This window comes from Haemaphysalis longicornis, unplaced genomic scaffold, assembly GCF_048455015.1.
Source record: "Haemaphysalis longicornis isolate Haplotype H1 unplaced genomic scaffold, Haemaphysalis longicornis Haplotype H1 scaffold_9, whole genome shotgun sequence".
NCBI lineage: Eukaryota > Metazoa > Arthropoda > Arachnida > Ixodida > Ixodidae > Haemaphysalis > Haemaphysalis longicornis.
Window position 1 is genome coordinate 160073327 of NW_027526460.1, and position 15034 is coordinate 160088360.

At 46.6% G+C, this 15034-nt stretch overlaps 1 protein-coding gene across 2 annotated transcripts in view; it reads right to left on the reverse strand.

Annotated features, from left to right (window-relative positions):
• LOC144153995 (luciferin 4-monooxygenase-like) overlaps positions 1-14500 on the reverse strand; it is a 43670-nt gene extending 29170 nt beyond the window's left edge. Inside the window, exon 1 of one of the 2 annotated variants that reach the window (XM_077685798.1) lies at positions 14479-14500. The gene's annotated coding sequence lies outside the window, so the exon portion shown is untranslated. Of the gene's footprint in view, positions 1-7480; positions 7797-14478 lie in introns of those variants that run through there. The other variant, XM_077685797.1, reaches the window with a different exon arrangement.
• Between the last annotated feature and the right edge of the window lie 534 nt (positions 14501-15034).

The following is a 15034-nucleotide window of genomic DNA, read 5'->3' on the forward strand; positions in this document are numbered from 1 at the left end:
CGAACATTGGGCTGTCCAGTTCTCTGTGGCTTTGTGGTGCTGGTGGTGCGGCTGTTTCAGCAGCAGCTCCGTGTTGCTTGCATTATAACTGCCGGCGATAGGTATTCTTATAACATGCTGCTATAAAAAACAGCTCTCAGCTGTGTAGTCATTGCAGCAGCCCAACGTCACATAATTTTGTTCGTGATCGTTGCGATAATACGTGACTTCTAGCCGTTTTCTGTTACCGTATTCCTCGCAAACAAGACCACGCATTGACAGCCCAAGGGAATTCTAAAACGTTTAGGATTCCGGAAACAGTTTGGAAGTCTGATCGTGAACGCCAGCAAAGCGTGATTTCGAAAGCCTACCACACTGTGCAGCAGGCAGTGCGATAAAAAGATTTTCCTCGTACTTCTCATTGTTGAAACACGTAAGTAAAGTGAAGTGAAAGAGAAAATGGGATTGGTGAAAGCGGAAAGGTTCAATGTTTCCCAATGACAGACGACATAGAGTGGCGGAGAATGTGAGAGTAACGATAGCCAGAGGAGTTAAAACGTGGGTTGAAAACGACAGCGCGTAGATAAAGACAGAGAGGGACGAAGGATTGGGCGCTACTGCTCAAAACTTCACAGGCGAAAGCACAAAACAGCACTGCGGAAAAAGAAAGAATGAATGAATTTATTGTCAAGGAAAAGGAGAGGAAAGACCACCAGCAGGCGTAAATTGTCACACCTAGGGGTGGATGAACGCGGCAGTTTCTGTGCTGCACGTCCCGAAGTGTGAACCAAACCCCGCTGGCTTGCCACGAGTACCTCATTGGCCGCACAGGGCATGGCAGGAACGACCGCCTGCGCACGAACGACAATGAGCTCAAAAGGTTCACGGACAGCTCGCTACACGCTGGAATAGATGTGGCTTAGATGTGGATGTGGAACGCGAGAACCACGGGGCTTAGTTCTTAGTATCCATCTTAGTATCATCTTAGTATCCCTCGTCATGAAAGGGACTGTATATCTTTCAGATTTTTTGTTAGAAATGAAATATTGCGTTGTCCCTCTTTCGCCTTCTTTTCTCTGCTTTTTTCATTGTGTTGGGTCTTAACCGCTTGTACAAAGCCGGCGCCCCAAACCAATAAAATCATTCAGTTGCTACTCGGCAGAAGCGTTTCCTCTGTCCCGTCTGACTCTCTGTTGTTTCTTATTTTATAAAACGGCCAAGAAATTTAGGTCGGGTATTGAGACGCTGTGGTAATCTTGCAGAAATATAACGACGCCTCCAAGGGATAGGGGGAGAGCTTGAGCAGGAAATAGCGAACGGAAAAATTAACTGGGGTTACGCCCTCAACTTTGCAGATTGAGGGCGTACGAAGTGCGAAGTACGAAGAGCACTAAGTATCGTGGGCACGCCTGGGAGACAAAGTTGGCTGCAACGAGCGAAATGCAGTGGCATCGTAGAAAGCTTAAAACTCGAGTGATAGAGGTGGAGCATGGTGTGCATGCTTGCTTTGAACGTTATGGGAGAATGTTCACCCTTGGACTAAACAACAAGAAGCTTCCAGTCTGTTAGGCCCGCAGTAGCTTTTTTAGATGAACACGAGGGGCTCGGGAGGGGTATAAGGCGGCGTTTTTGAAGGCTGCATACCATGTGCTCTCAGTGCCAGTATGCTGTATTTAAACGACCTGCATAAAATTACTGTGCTAACAGCCAGCGGTGTCGTGGAGGCCACTCGGATTGATTTTAACGACATGCCGCGGTAATTCGCCGACTAAAACATTGTGCTGGTAACCGCAAGGACGCGGATACAATATTTTACGCGGCGGCCATTTTTTTTTGCTGGAAGCGAAAAACAAAAATTCCCGTGTGTCAAGATTGCGGCGCATGTTAAAGATCCCCTAGTGTTGGAAATTATTCCGGAGTGCTCCAGCACGGACCCGGTAACGAGGCGGCCCATTCTGCCGTCCAGGAGTTTCATTCCACCTCCGCTGGCTCACACCACGCCGTCTCCGTCACCGTTACTTCCTTTTCTGTAGTTATTTTGACATAAGCGCGACAAGAGGTACGGCATTATGGATGCCAACCATTATGGATACTTAGCCGGCATCTGTCTCTTGCCACGAGCTGGCAAAGTATTTCTCAACAAGCTCCTTGCCAATGCCGCCAGCATACCACACATTATCTGAAAATAGCTGTCTCCAAACCTCCATATTAAATGGACGTTCTGAAATGCACTCACATATGCCAACCTCAAGCATCTCCTTCGGGATTGCTCCTTCATCTCACAACATCGCTCAGACATATCTACACCTTTCCGAGATCCCACAACCACTCCCGTAGACTTTCATTTGGCGGAGAAATCTTTACTGCACACAGTAGGTCTATTTTCTATTAAATGTGGTATAGTGCGGGCAGTGCAGCTGAGGTCGACTGTGGTCGCTGCAGATCTGCCACGTGCCCTTAGAAAACGCCGGCTTCCCTTCTCGTACTTCGATTCCCCAAACTGGGCTTTGGCCTCCCACACCGATAAGGACGCTTACAACTCGGGAAAATAAGCCCCACAAATGTCGCCACTCGACAAATTTACACGAAGTCAAGGGTGAGGTGACACTGAAAAAAACCCTTAAAAGTTGTGCAAACCAGCGCCATTTCAATGGTTTACGGCATGAAGTTGCACCTGTGTTTAGTGGATATTCGTGTGCGCAAAACGAACTCTCAACGTCCACCGCAGTTGGCATGCACAGTGCTCTAAAACCATCCGGAATGGCAGGATGTTTGCCGCTCAGAACGTTTGGCAGATCTGTGGGCGCAGGGAATCCCAGAATTTTAAGCCCGAGGCGCAATTAAACTTCGGAATGGCTCTGTCAGCAACCTGTACTTCCGTTATGCCAGCGTTCCTGTCCCGGAAGTCGGAAACGAGCTCAACGCTCTGAGTCAAATAGAGAAAAGTAACTTTGTTAACAGAAAAGGCCTCTTGTACATGGCTTCGGGTATGGAGCTGAAAACCAACTCTGCTCGTTCGGTGAGCTACCACTATTTTGGGCGCTGAGCCATTGTGGCACCCAAGCACTCAGCGGCTGAATACTTTTTTCTATGAATATGAGATATAAGCGGACGGGTGTGCCAAGTCACGTTTAGAGATATCGTGGTATACAGTAGTTTGGGCTGCGATGTTTCTTTTCGGCTGCAAAGCTGGTAATACAACTGATTTGTTTGTTGTAGTAGTTTTTCGCTTTTAGCAGAGATCCACCCGGCGTACAATGCACCCTGGTGAAAGAGGCACAATCGTTAACTGATCCTCAAATACACCAACGCGCCTCGCAGAGAGAGAGAGATAGAGATAGAGAGAGAGAGAGAGAGAGAGAGAGAGAGAGAGAGAGAGAAAGAGAACGACCTTTAAGGAAGTCTGGCGATGTTAGCCGGCTAAAATGCCTGACTTGCTACGCCAGTTGATGAAGTGATGAAGATGATGGCGATGATGCTCAAGACCTTGAGTTTTACAGTTATTTTTTGAGTTATTTACAGAGACTGGTCTAGACCTGTGTGTTCCACGTACTATGTCAGAGCTTTTGTAGCCCGTAAAGTATGTTTCCACATTCCCACGGTCCTAAACGGTCCTTTAACTGAATGTCGACGGAAAGCGGCAGTACCAAAGGCACCGCGAGGGACACTCTTGGCGCACTAAATCGAGCACGTTCACAGAGAAGGTGCTAGATGGTTTATTTTATCGCACATCACAGTGTGGCCCCAGTGCGATGGCGACGTAGCAAGTTTCATCTTAAAGAGGAAGTTACGCATGTGGGCGACATTCACCCGCAGGCGATGTAGAATTGCTTCTACCCACTTGATTTATTCCTGGTAGCATTGTGAATTTGCAGTTTGGATCAATGGAAGATAGCGTTGCGTAATGACGCGATACGTCATGCCAGGTTGCACGCTTCCTGTTCCATGCCACGCTTGATGGAAGGACAGATGCATCTTTCCTGGAGAATGGCATGGATATTGCCGATGCACGATGGTTATGCGCAACGGATGCAGCAATGTCCGCCTTCCCATTGCCAGTTGTCTCACAATGGGATGGAATCCACTGAACTGCTATCTGGCGGTGCGCTTGTGGAGTTTGGAGATTTAGAGAGTGTCTCAGAAACAAGGTGGTCTCTTGGAAAAGACGCTAGACATTGAAGGGCAGCCCTTGAGTCTGTGGAGATAGCAAGCTCTCGTGCGGGTTGCTTGACTATATGAGCGAAAGCCACCCTCAGAGCTGCAAGTTCGGTAGCCGTAGTTGACGTTTTGTTACTGAGCATGGCACTGATGGTGGTGCGTGATGACGGTATCCACACCCTGATAGTGGATGATGTTGGTGACACCGACCAATCAGTGTACACATGAGTGTGGTCGTTGTGTATACGCGAAATGTAGTCCAGGGCGAATAACTTTAGTGCGGCCGCCGGAACATGCTCCTTCCTCGTGATGCCTGGCACAGTAGTCATGACTGGTATCGGCACGAACATCCAGTGCAAATGCTCAGGAGCCTGCTGTCAAGAGCCTGCTCCTGCAGGCTCTTGACAGCTTGGGAAGAAGAGCACTTCTTGCCTGCAGTGATCTGTTAGTTGATAGAACAGAACCACTTCCACACCTGTTCAAAATACTGATTAATTCGATGGATAGTACAGGAAAGTGCGAGAATTTGGGATAAAAAAACTGAGTCATCCTGTGCTGCAGAACTGGATCACCAGAGAAGCTGCTAAGCCATTTCTCACACAATTCAGTAACCCTGCACTACATACCGCTTAACAGCGCCAGACAGCACGCAAGATTCTTAGCAACCAACTCTTAGAGCTAGGTTGCAAACGCCCTTGAAGGCAGCGATGTTTTGTGCGGAGAATTTTACCTTCCTCAGGGAATTTACAGCTGTAAATTTCGCCAAAAGGGAAAAGGGGATTTTGTAATAGATGAAGATAATTTTAGGAATCGTGGAGTAAAAAGCAAAAAGTATGTTCGCAAACCTTACCTCGCAACCATTACCATATTTTTTTCTTTTATTCCCTGAAAACTTCCTAAAATTTATGCTGAAATATCCACCGCCATGTTCCCGCAAGCCACAAGCATCCAATACCGTTTCCAATCCAGTTCATAAAACCAATCCGGTTCAGTTTAGTCTCGCAGGTGGTGAATGTAATTGCATTTTCCTTCATCATTGTTGCAAACACAGATGACGAGCTGCATAACTTTATTAAAAAGGGTCAGCGATCTCACAATTCCGCTAATCTATGAAAGAAACTCCCAAGGAGGGAAGAAAAAATAGAAAGGAAAGACGCGTTTGTTAGCACGCTCATATCTCGATGCACTCAGCCCATCAAGGTCACCATTCCCTTGAGAAGCCAGCAGAAACGAGTGTCGCTTCTTTGTGCGGAGGGATCCTTCTGTTTGCTTGCCGCAGCGATAACTGTTATCAGTCACCTATTCTTTTGAAACACATCTGCACTATTTTCGGACGTGTAAGCTGCACCTGCAACCGTTGATGTTCTTACTGCAGGTAGGTTTCGCTTCTTAGTTACGGACTCCGAAGCAACTGCGAAAAAAAAAAATCGGCAAATATTGTAGGATGGTGTTCATTTCTAGAAATGAGTATTTTAACAAAAGACAACAAAACGAAGGAGAAGCAAAATATAACATATGACCAGTACATCGGACCGTAAACCATTAAAGGAAATTTAATTTTACAATATGAGGCCAGTGCATTATTAGGTATTGATTCGCAGATTTCAGAATTAGGCGCATTTGAAAAAAATGTTTGCTACTGCGTTGTACGCTGTTCTGCGTTTTTCGAGGATTACGAACGTAAAAAGAACCGTTCGATGCGATCATTTAGCTTGGCAATGCTCTCTTGTCCTCCTCTTTACATCTTCGTAACGCCACAATATTTTTAAGAATTGCGGTCACTATGTTTTTTCAAATTCATGCACGTTTTTAATGCCAGTGGTAATTGTGTACAATTTGATCCTGAATTTCTAACACTGGAAGGGGTCTTTTCCGTGCACCTGGACATAAAAACAAAATCTTCTTGCAGTCTTGACAACATAAACAATGCATTTGTAGGTGGTTATGCTGAATCGCTTTCTCGCTTCTTTGTCCTAATCTTTCGCTTATCGGTGTCCCAAGACCTTGTTCCAACAGTCTGGCGCATCGCTCGAGTAATTACAATGCAGAAAAAGGGAAACAACTTAACCAACTACAGACCAATATCGCTAACGAGCACAAGTTGTAAACTGCTGGAGCACATAAAGTCAAAATACATGATTCATTTTTTAGACGAGCACGACGTACCTAAGTCTTCCAACATGGTTTTAGTAAACATCTATCCACTACTACACAGTTTGTTTCTCGAATCCATTCTTTCTTCTCGCTTCCAGATAATTCCGACCAACCCATGTTGTCTTCCTTGACTTCAGCAGAGTTTAATAAAATACCCCCCTCTAAATTATTTACACACTCGACATGACTGGCTTTCCCTCGACCACTGACTAATAAGTAACATCTTACCTAACTTCTCTTACACAGTTTGTTTAAGTAAGCGGTACTTACTCCAATCCTCTTCCAATCAACTCCCGGGTGCCACAGGGAAACATCTCTGGACAGCTGCTTTTTATAGTTGCATCAATAGTATTACTACCTGCGCTAAACATGGTGCTGAAATGATTGCCTATGATTGCCTTATATTTCGTTCAATTACTTCCGCAAACGACCGGATGATACTGGAAAAACCATTGATGCAATTCATAATACCTGGTGTGAGTGTTGGGACATGCGCTCACATCCAGGATAAAAATGTATTTATGCGCGTTACTAACAACAAACAACCACTTTTTTACAGTATCCAAAGAACTTCCTTTTTTTGCAGAGAGTTATAAATTTCTTGGCATCAATATCACCAGCAATTTATTTAGGTCGTCTCACATTGATCGAAAAGATTTTCTAATCAGTCGGTAGAAAATTCTGCTCAATAAGGCTCAAAAGCTCCTCGCATTAAAACATTCTCCTCGCATTCAACACAATAGTTAGGTCTTGTTTGGAATATGCTTCAGAGGTTTGGCATCAACACACTAAAAAGATATCAACAAACTTGAGAGAATAATCTAAAGATAATTCTCTCGTTGTGTTTTTAATCGCTTTCGCCAGCCTCACTTCGCGACAGGACTAACGGTCAATAAGAAACTTCGAACCCGCCGCGGTGGCTCAGTGGCTTAAGCGTTGCGCTGCTGAGCACGAGGACGCGGATTCGATTCCCGGCCGCGGCTGCCGCTTTTCTGATGGAGTCGAAAAGCAAAAACGCCCGTAGCCCCGGATACATGGACTCGACGAGAAAGGGTCGAGTCGACTGGCGGGTTCAGCTACCTCAGAGGAGACATTACTTCCCGGGATTCATGGACAAGTTTCTACTGGAGCGTTATTCTACTGAACTACGCCCGCGCAACCCAAGATCCGTAGAGATGTTGAAACTGACCTATGCAGGAAACAGCTGCTCGTAAATGTCAAAGATGCGCTTTCGAAATGCAGATGGGTTACGCGATGCTTGCCGGCGTCACTCCGAGGAGGGTCTTGGCACAAGGGTGGCAGACACCCGCGGGGTAGCCTCCGCTGGCTATGTACGAACAAGTGGCTCGGGCCCCAGCGGTGCCGTCAAGACGGACGCTTGCAGAGATATGTTTAGAAAAAAGATGCACTTGTTAAAGCGCTTACGCTGCGATCTCGAGAGGAATACTCGTACGTGCATAATAGAATCTGGAGTGTTTTGGAGACAACATTTGCGATGTCAGAGCTGTCGATCCGACACTGAGGACGGTATCTTTAAAAGGGACGCAAAGAAACATAGCTGCAAGGTAGTTTAGACGCTTCGACAGCTTTTCTTCGGGGCGACAGCTGCAGAGATAACTGCGCAGTAAAAGAAAGCGTATCAGAGTGCATGTGCTGCGTAGTGCAAGCTGCCAGCGCTGCCGTGTGGCATATCCCTGATAGAAAACACCTCTTTCTAGTGGACAGAAAACTCCGCAGTCTTAACTTGGACTCAGCTTGGGCTCTTTTGCATCACGGGACCAACACGCCACGCATTGCCCCAGGCTCCGAATATTGGAATATGAATGAAGGAACGTACTTTTCAGTGGCCATAACACACCCCAAAATACATATATATATACAGCGACAACGTTGACCTGAGTGCTCAACAAGAGGGAAAAGACAGCACCCTTTCGTTCCGTTCATCCAGGTCAAACGAATGCCATCCTCAGTGACGTTGCTTGCTAGCTGAACAAATAGAGTTCATTCATTGTTGCTGCAAATTTTGTACTGGTGTCACAGATAGAATATTTACTCTCAGTCGTTTGCGTACACGCACCAAAAACACCCCTCCAAACGGAAGCAGAGAAAATAGTTTCTTCCAAATAAAGCCAGTTGACGAGGCATTCGCCCACTTATAACTATAGTCAATTCTGACTGAAAAAAAAGGTGTACACAGCGCATCGACGTAAGGCTTCACTTTACGTCGAAAATATCAGTAGATTTTTTTACATGTTTCAATAAAGTTTCCGTTGAGTCTGCCCCTGCAGATATGGCAAACAGGAGTGCCTTGTGGTAGCTGAAAAAACGTGGCTCCTGAAGATCACCTCCCCGTCACCGCAGTGTCTTGGTCCCCCGAACCCAGTGTGCTCCGACCGACTGAAGCTTGGAAACAGTCGGCCTCGTGTTAAAGTTATCATTCTTCCGAACGAGCCCTCCTTCTGTGAGTGAATGCAGCGGGATACAAAATCTGGGACGTGGTATAACGTATATTTACAGTTTTTCGAGGCCTGCAGATTATAGCCCTAATGCACACCAGCTGTTTGATCCCACAGGCATCTTCGGATGGTACCTCCATCAGTCGATGGTGTGTCCGGCTGGTATATGTTTGGTCCGGAGTTTTCCACAGCTGTGAGGTTGTGCAAGTTTTCATTCGTGGCAGTAACTTCAAACAAGAATTCTATAGTTAATGAACGACACAAATAGTGAGTTGTACAGAAGAATGTTGATTGATTATATATAGGAAGATAAACAAATTGGCCGCCTGTAATGCAGATTGTTGTAGACAATTTGCTGGCAATATATGTAACATGGTTATCTCATATCGTATCTTCTTTCAATTATACCCCCCCAACTGTTTTAAAAGATTTTATACTTCGATTTCTCTGTTGTTTAACTTCGTAGGAATTAGCTCAATTTTTTTTGGGGGGGGGGGGTCAAAGAGAATTAATGGCCCTAGTTTTACTGACATTTATTCTTAGGCAATTATCAACGGCCCAATTATTAATTCTTGTTAGCGTTTCATTTGCTCTAGTTACGAGATCGACAACAAAGCTGCCTGCAAAAAACATACGGTATGATATATGTAATATATTTCGCAGCTTTGTCAATGTTGCAATCTTAATAGGCCTCCTGCGCTGGAGTTTTGGCGACATGCAGCGCCCGTAGTGGCCGACGCCACTGGGTAGTACAAAAGCACACGACCCTCGCCGCCCTCTATGTGTTTTCAATTTAAACCCAGAGTGAAAGTTGGTTGTACTTAGTTTAATCGCTTTGTGGCGCGTTTAAATGACTGCATACTGTATGAAATAGCCCTTAAAGTAGTTGCAGAGGCTAAACAAAACAATATCCGATAAAACAAGCCGATTTATCGCCTTTCTTTTGAGCGAGCTGTCGCGGTCGTCGCGGCGTGGGACAGTATCGCCAGGTCGGGTGGTCTAACTTTCTGACGACCATTGCGTGCGGTCGACAAAGGAAAGTTCACGAGTAGCATAAACAGGGAACGCTGCTGGTAACTGCAAAACGTTGCTTCAGCGGGAGCATGCAAGCGAACGCAAGAATTGCGCAGCCGACTCAGCTGACACTGCTGGCCTGGCACCTCCTTGAAAACGAGTGGAAATTTTGTTTTGTATTTTCGCAAACTAAATGATTTTTGCGTAACGTTTTACGCCGCACGATTTACGAACGGCAGGGTACATGTATACTAGCGAGTACGTGAGGCAGTTGCGTCAAATAAACAAATTAAGCGCTATTAAAGGACGCAAAACAAGCACCAAATCGCACGCCCGCTGCCTGCAAAGATGTGTACTTCTATATTTGCATAACATAACAGCCGCATACACGGCGCGCGGCCCCGAATATTTAAATACGATCAACACTGACTCTGTTGGTTATCTTCTAGTGCAGCGGTCGTCGCTAACAATCTGAACGCCGACACGCCAGGTTTGTCCTCAAATGGAGTTAGGCAGCGAGACAAGAACAGATAATTGGTCGCTTCCAGTTGAATTGTCCCCCATCTTCACGCTTCGCGCCAGATTATTGTCAAATATTATTGGCAATTCGCTATTTTTTTTGCGTTCAAAGCTCCCCTCCCCCTCCCACCCGTTTTGCCGTCCAGCCCTCCGCCGTGTCGGCTGCATGCAACTCGGCCCTACAATTCAAAACGTTGCTGACACTCATTCTAGCCTATTAAGTGCGAACTGGAAATATATAATGCAAGAGCGTAATTAAGTAAAGTGAGAGCAAAGAAGGAAAGCGAGCGGCCTCTCAGTTCGCTCGACCACCTTGTTTTACCGCCACTAATTTCGGAATCGTAAAAACCGATTTCACGCTTCTGACGCTCACTGCATTTTGTCACTGAGACACGCAACAAAACGACAAGCTAACGCTGCACCATGTATTCATAACGGCGACGCAAACGAGCACTGTTTAATGAAAGTGCACGCGTAGTGCGCAGGTACGCAAAAGAGCGGCGCACCGCAGCAGGCGAGCCAGCGGTCCGCCGGACTCGCTGGCTTCTTCAAGCGCGATCATCGCCGATTGCGTCCCTCTTATTTCTTGATCGGCTGTTGTTGAAAAGTCCTTGTCACCTAGTGTATTAGTATAAACTATAAGCTTCACTTCAAATGGTCAGTGAACCTGCGAGTGGGAGAGCGCCGTCCCCGTTCCGGCACTTTCGTCGGCGCTTTAAACGTATTTAGCGCTGCAAAGCTTTTCCCCCAATGCCAAGTTGATCGCAGGAAGAGAACGGACTCGTCGGGGATGGGGTGAAAACCATGTCGCAAAACAATTGCGAACATCGAGCTTATTTTGCTTCTGTCAACAGGTGATCCTGTGGGACCCGCGCAGCTTTGTACTACCCGAAAGTACTCCCGGAGGCCGCTTGCGCAGCGCCCCCTGGGCAGCGCAGGAGGCCTGTAATGCAATTTATTTATTCAATTAGTCTCACGTCCCGAGGGCATTATAGATGAGAGGGGGTACATACACGTACTGCATACAAATCAAAATACAACAACAGAAAAAATTGCAATCAAGTAACGTCGCTTGATACAGGGTTGAAATAAAGGCTACATACAAATAAAATTAGCAACAGCAACTTTAAACATTGTATCGCATAAAGCTATCGTATGAACGGCTTCCTCGGGGAATACCTGATGTAACTGGCTTATCCTGCGAAGGTTCATTTCCGATGGCTAGTTTATATGTTACCCCATTATATACCAGCGCGGCAGCTCGGCAACGTCGGCGTCGCTTTGTTACTGGGATCGGATTGCAGCGCTTTGAAACAAGTTGAATTGTGGATGAAATCCTGAGTATGACGGAATCCCTTCTGGTTGAGAAAACACATGACAGTCACTAAACACTGCCTCTGTTTTTACAAACTGTCACGGTCGGAGTCAGTTTTTAGATTGTGTCAGGACCAACTGTTAGCAGGGCATCAGTAGGGGCCCTCACGCCCTCTTTACAATTGATCCGTAAGCCTTGTGAGCGATAAGCTTCGTTCAAAGATTAAGCGCTTTCCACTCCAACCAAGATCAACTGTCTTTGATGCATGCACATTTTATTTCCTGGCGAGGCTCTTCGCAGTCTCCCTAATAAAGTCGCCATTCCGCTCACTTTCCTCTTTTCGGCATGTATATCGAAGGCGCGCCGCCATCCACTCAAATTTCACGGGTAGGAGCAGGCCAAATATGTCCGAGTATACATTGATGGAACACCTGCGTTCCTCGAGAACGCGTATGCTCGGTTTTGTCCTCTACATTGTGTTGTAAGGTTTAAATGTATCTTGGGTGTTGGGATTCCCCGAAAGGTTAGTCACGGTAGCGTTAGTTCTGTGGGGATCTATTTCTGTATTTTTTTTTTCAGTGCTTCAAGTACTGGAACCCATACTTTTTACTAAAATCGCAATGAAGACTTTCGTCGTCTCCAGATCTTGGACGCACCTCATTTCGAGTGCCTTCTACGACGCATTCCTTATCATTCCAATGTTTATTACAAATCTGCAGTCGCTGCCCATTCTTCAACTCTAGGACTGACAATTCCAGCTTCGCAGCATTTATTTCACGGCAAGGTCAAATTTGGCACCCTTACTAAACAACTAAAGTTTAGAGTCTTGATTTCTCGCTGATCGATCGGACTCGCTGTTGATCGGACTAATCGGAGAACGCTGTTCAGATTCAGCGCGCCGCTGTGCTGCGTGCTTCGTGCAGTGCTTTTGAGCTTTGTGGCAGAGCCTACCACGACGTGCGCCTCCCGGGTAGGCGCTTCTCTGCCGGTGACTCGAGCTTTCAGCGACTGCCAACGGATCTGCAAGTTGAGACACGACCCAGCTGGCGGACGCCGCATCGGAGATCTCCTCTCTCCCCTCTCTGACTCAGCGTGCGCCGCTAGTATGAAAGAGTGTTGTGTGTGTCTACTATGTTTCCGCCCTGTGCAAATGCAGGAGGAGACTTGTTTGACCATTGTCGCTTTGGGCATAAATACGGGGCCCCAACAATAGAGGTGCATTTCTGTTGGAGCAGGTAATCAATGCTGTCACTCCGCTCGAATCCTCGCCCGGAAGGGCATTGCTCCTGTATTTCTTCGGCTCATCTCTCGCCATGCAGTAAACCCGTTCAATTTGCTTTCGGCTTCTTGTCGTAATCTCCAAGGCAGCAACTTTTGCTGTCCGCTCGACCGCCACGCTACCTCGCATGACGGAGACGACTGAGCCCGGTTCGGGGACGCCTTCCCGAATGCAACAACTGGTTGCCAGCGGTGGGATGGCAACTTCGTCAGAAAGCTCTCATCGGAGGTAGCGATCATCGGAGTGAATGTTGAGTTCGAAACCGACCCTAGAGCCTACATTTTACTCCTTAGCTCTTATTTTTTTCCGGCACTCCTATTCTGTGGATCGAAATGAGCGGAATCAGCGGTAACGTAAGCAGCGAAAGTTCATGGCGCAACCCGCACGCGCATTCATTCCACGTGTTCAGAATGTCCACTGATACCCATGAATTACACTCCTTGTTCCGATTATTGCAGTCTATTCAACGATTATGATGCCATTCAATACTATGCAGTTTTTCGGCACAGACATAAAGAGCTCTTTGCACAATGTGCTGAACGACAAAGCCGCATGACTCCATTTTTCATATCAGCGTCTCTCCCAAACAAAGCGAGTACGGGGAGGGAGACACGCGGGAAGCCGATGAACTTCAGGTCGCGAACTTCACGGCTAAAAGAGCGGATGCTGGAATCGCTTGCTTCGCAGTAAAATACAATATGCGACCACGCAGTCTGCATGAACAACAGCAACAAAAAAGCCCAACTAGCCTGGCGCGTTAAAAAATTTATGCTGCGAAAACTTTACGTTTTAATTCTGCAGCTGTCACATAAAAATACCAGCAAGCGAAAATCAAGGTAAAAGCACGCATCAACTATATATAAGCAATATGGTTTGAAGCCAAATGCCGCTTGAGCGCCGGAGTTTCTACCGAATAATCAACGGGCAAGATTGATTGTTTGATTGTAGGGTTTAACGCGCCGACGCAACGCAGCTGATAAGGCGAGCCGTAGTGGAGGGCTCGGGATTAATTTTGACCACCTGGGTATCTTTAGCATGGACCGAAATCTCGTACACACGGGCGTTTTTGCTTTTCGCCTGCATCAGAAAAGCGGCCGCCGCGGCCGGGAATCGAACCCGTGTCCTCGTGCCCAGCAGCGCAACGCCTTACCCACTAAGCCACCGCGGCGGGTGACGGCCTAGATTCAGTTTAATGTAAACTTGCTGTTGTAATCGCTACTTTACCAAATGAATTAGACTATTTTAGCGCATATGTTTTGAAATTATTAGCGGATTGGTTTCTGAATGATTAGACTGCCATTCCAGTTAGCAATTCGTTAAGGCTTGAAGTTTCAAATGGTTCTAGAGGGTACATTTCTAATATTGTGCGTATAAGTGAAAAAAAAACGTTCATTTTACAGCACTTTGTGTTCTTTTATACCCGTTTTCCAGTTTGCTTCGGCCGGAAATATCGCTCATACAGTTCAGTTCATTACAGCCAAAAGACAGCCTCAGCTATCGTAAGAACGCTCATATCGCGTACCTGGCCTTGCTAACAAATGTGAAGTCAGCCAGGGAACGCCGAACTTACAAAGTACTTGTGTGGCCCAATGAGGTGTACTCACACTTCAAGTGCCCCCTTCGGTCCCCAAAAGAGAACGTCAAGCTGCAGTCGCCCGTGCGGTTGATGCGCGTGCTTTATGTGCGCAAAGATCGCGCTTCGGTAAACACAGGAAATCGAACAATCGGAAACACGAATCATCCGGTGAATGTCCGCTTAACTGCGCCGCATAAGGGGAAGGGAGGTTGAGTGGGAGAGAAATATTGGTGTTTTGCACTAAAGCATTCGCTTACTTCCCGGAAGCATGCAGTACTTAAATAGGTTCTCTGAAGGCGGTGAAAAGCAAAAACGCCCGTGCGTTCGAGATATCCACGCATGTTAACGATCCCCACGTGGTCAAAATTAATCCACGGCCCGCCTCATCGCCTGCGTTGCGTCGGCGCTCTAAACCCTACAATCCAACGAATCAATCATGTAGTACCTGGATAGGAGTGCGAATCAGTGCGTTGACTGTTAGTTTCACATACAATAAAAAATATTTTTCTTATCTAGCGATCCCAAGCGCCCCTTGTACTCTGTCAGACGTTGGTAGAGCTTCAAACATAGCTGGCGGTTGACTG